We start from the raw sequence: 4,801 nt of genomic DNA on the forward strand, positions 1-4,801 counted from the left end.
TTTATCATTATCATTATCAATGAAATCTTTATTATTATTATTATTATTGTCACTATTATTCTTACTATCCTTTTTATCATTATCATCATTATAATCATCACAGCCATTATAATGATTATCATTATCATCATTATAATCATCACAGCCATTATAATGATTATCATTATTATCATTATCATCATTACTATCATTATTATTTTCATTACCACTACTACTATTATTATTATCACTATCATCATTATCATCAGTATTACCATTATCATTATTGGAAACATCATTAAAAACATAAATACAAGAATATACTACAAATACATAGAACCTTCCCCGCTGTCCTTATTTCATATAAAACCCACATGAATATAGCACTATAATTCACCCTTCTATATTTAGGATACGTGAACCGGTGCTACGAGGGAATTTAATCCTTCTAACACATTACAAGGATCCCACATAAGGATTATAATGTTGCATCTATATTCCTTCGAGGTAATATATCAACCTCCACTCTCTAGTCTTGCAGCCGCCCGTTCGGTTGGCCCTGCAGAGGTGCCGCGGCCAGGGTTAAAGTTGTACTATCGCTGGGCCCGCCCGCACGCACGCCCGCACGCACGCCCGCACGCCCACCCACCCGCACCGAGCTCTTCAGGTAATCGCAGGAAGCACGTTGCAATCTGCAAGGCTCTTCTTCTTTCTATCATTGTTTTTTTGTTTGTTTTTTGTTGTTGTTTTTTTGAGGTTGAGTTACTTTTGAAGACGTTTAAAGTTAGGTTGATGTTGTCTCTGTTATTGTGATTCGGGTGTAGGAATTAATTATTGTCTGTCTGTTAAGATAAAGATTTATGGGGGGTTTGGCACCATCCGTTTGATTATAGCAGATCGATCTACCTGATTTGTATACGCACACACACACAAACACAAATACAAACACACAAACACACGCACACACACACACACACACATATACACAAACACACGTACACACAAACACACAAACAACACAACACAACACAAACACACACACACAAGTACACACACACAAACACAAACACACAAACACAACAAACACACACACACAAACATACACACAAACACAACAAACACACAAACAAACACACAAACACAACACAAACACACACACACACAAGTACACAAACAGACAAACACACACACGCACACACACACAGAACATCTCTCCCTGAAAACATCCCAATTTCCCCCAAATAAGGCATTCGGTAGTAGAGACCCCATTCATAACCTGGTAATGACGCTACACTAATGAATACACTCGCTCAGGAAATCACGACATTTCCTCTTTTCTGTTGACAGTCACGCTAGCTATGAGACATGACTCTGAAATACGCAAAAATACTGAGGTGACTCGACTCGCCATAAGAATCCGTTTCGGAATTACAACTCGTTTAGGAAAATACGGGCGGGTTTTTTTGTTTTTGACGGAGGGGGTGATGGAGTGGGGGGGGGGGGGTCGTGGAGTGTCTGATTACAGCGATGTCTATTATGAGTGTAGGTGGGCGCAGGTCATCGAAATTGGTTTATCTGATGTAATGGGGATAACAATGATAATGATAGTGGTAATGATAGTGATGATAATGATAATGATAGAAAATGATAATAATAATAATTATTATAATAATAATAATATTAATGATAATAATGATAATAATGATAATAATGATAATGATAATAATAATAATAATAATAATATTAATAATAATAATAATGGTATTAACAATAATGATAATAATAACAATGATAATGATAATAATAATAATAATAATAATAATAATAATAATATTAATAATAATAATAATAATAATAACAATAATAACAATAACAATAACAATAATAATAACAATAATCATAATAACGATAACTATAAAAATAAATACAACAACAACAACAATAATAACAATAACGATATAAAAATAACAGCCAAACGAACAGGACAAAATCGTAAACATAACAGATTGACACACAACGAGAATCCAGTTATCAGTCTAACAAAGCAGTCACTCCCATGTTTCTACCGGTCTTTTTCAGTAGCTTACTAGTGCATCAGTATTTCTCTGTTACTGGTGTATGTTAAAAGGAGGGGAAATGGAAGAGAAGAGAGGAATAAATAGAGAGAGAATATTGAAGGAAAAGAGGGACTGAATGAGAAATGGAGAGAGGGAAGGAGGGAGGGAGGGAGGGAGGGAGGGAGGGAGGGAGGGAGGGAGGGAGGGAGGGTAGGTGGGAGGGAGGGAGGGAGGAGGGGAGGGAGGGAGCGAGGGAGGGAGGGAGGGAGGGAGGGAAGGAGAGAGGGAGGGAGGGAAGGAGTGAGTGAGTGAGTGAGTGAGTGAGTGAGTGAGTGAGTGAGTGAGTGAGTGAGTGAGTGAGTGAGTGAGTGAGTGAGTGAGTGAGTGAGTGAGTGAGTGAGAGACAGAGAGAGAGAAAGAGAGAAAGAGAAAGAGAGAGAGAAAGACAACAACCAGAATGACAAACATAGCTACACAAAAGTCAAGACAATTCGGCACAACCAATCTGAAATCGAAAAAGGTTGCAATCATTGTCTTTTCCTCTGAACCTGGACATGTCGAGATTACAGCGAAAAAGGTCTGAAACATGCAGGACGATACTCGGTCAAAAATATGCAGATGTTATGTAGCTCTTGCAATTGCGCCCGTGTCATGCAACCGCTGAATTTTGAACTTTTTGACATATAAACGCTCGGTTTTCGAATGCTATTAATATTCAAAAATAGCAGAAACAATTATTAACAATCAGTGATGTAACAACTTTCATAAAATGCTCACAACAATAAGACAAACGGCAACGGTAACAAAAATTCAATAATATCAATTTATATTCATATTAATATCTTTTTAATTGCTACCAGGATCATAATGATAATAACAAAAAATAATAATAACAATAATAATAATAATGATAATGATAGTAATAATAATAATACTAATAGTGATAATAATAGTAATAAAAATAATAATGATAATGATAATAATAATAATAATAATAATAATAATAATAATAATAATAATAATAGTGATAGGAATGATAGTAATAATAAGAGTAATAATAATAATAATAACAATAATAATAATAATAATAATAATAATGTAATTGTAATAATAATAATGATAATGATAATAATAGTAATAATAATAATAAAAATAATAACAATAATGATAAAAATAATGAGGAAGATGATAATAATGATAGTAATGATATATTATCATTACTATCATTATTATCATCTTCCTCATTATTGTTACCACTATTGTTATTATTATTATTATTATTATTATTATTATCATTATCATTATTATTATTATTATCATTTTTATTATCATTATTATTATTATTATTATAATGATAATAATAATGATAATAACAATAACAATAATAATTCGCAAAAATGAAAACTATCCTATTCAGACAATAATGCTAAGCGAGCTTACTCATCTCTTCAGTGAGTTCAGGCGAAAGGAAGGTACCATTTCCTCTAAAGCTGTTATGTTGGCGACACACTTCCATTAATAAAAAAAATCATTAAAAAAAATCATAATCATCTTGCTGACACTCGCAATTGCAAGGTGTTCAAGCCGGTTAAGTATCCAGCTCAAAGCCCAAAAAAAAAAATGTAATTCAAATCTGGGTTGTAAGCCCCTAGATTTTCTGGGGTTCTTCCACTGATGTTTCCCTGATTATCATTATTATTATCATTATTACCTTTATCGTCAGTATTGTCATTATCATTATTTTCACTGTTTTGCTATCATTATTGTTATGATCATTGTGATTATTATCATCATCATTATTGTTATTATCATCGTTTTCATTATCATCATTATTATTATTGCCATTATCATTATTTTCATCATCGTTATCATTATCAACATTATTATTAGTATCAACAATTAGTATCATTATCATCCTTATCAAAGGCAGATGCAGTTTATTAGTAAGTTTGTACAATTAAAAAAAAAAACAAAAACATACTATGTAATTAGAATGACGGGAGATGTAGGCCTACTTAGAAAGATCATACTCATCATCATCACTGTCATAATCATAATCATTACCTTTACTACTATCATCATTATCATAATAATCATCATTACCATTATCATTATCATTATTATCACTACTATCATTATTATCACTATCATTATTATCATTATCATTATCATTATTATCATTATCATCATTATCATTATCATTATCATCATTATGACTGTAATCATTATCATCATTATCCCTCCCTTTCAACTTCTATCCATCTATCCATCTGGTCTTTGTAGAAGGATAGAAGTATCTTAAAGACGGTGTTTCTTTCGATAATAAGTTTTCTTTCACTTTTTGTTTCGCTATCTTTATGATGATAATGATAGTGATGATGATAGGGATGACATTAGTAGTGATGATGATAATAGGAATAATAATACTGGTAGTGATAATGATAGGAATAATCATAAAAAACAATGATAATAGTAATGATAATGAAAATAATGATGATAATGTAATGATGATGACAATAGAAATACAACTAATAATGATAATAACAATAATGATAATAAGGATAATAATAATGTAATAACGATAATAGTGAAAATGATGATAACAACGATAATGATAATGATAGTAATGATAATAGAAAATCATAAAAAAACAATAATGATACTGACACCAATAACAACAATAATACATCAATTAAACACAGATAAGAATAGTGTATACAGAACATTCAAAACTTAAGTGAATGAGCAACGTTCCACCTCATTAA

This window comes from Penaeus japonicus, unplaced genomic scaffold, assembly GCF_977035675.1.
Source record: "Penaeus japonicus unplaced genomic scaffold, GWHDUDI00000001_assembly GWHDUDI00000006, whole genome shotgun sequence".
Taxonomy (NCBI): Eukaryota; Metazoa; Arthropoda; class Malacostraca; order Decapoda; family Penaeidae; genus Penaeus; species Penaeus japonicus.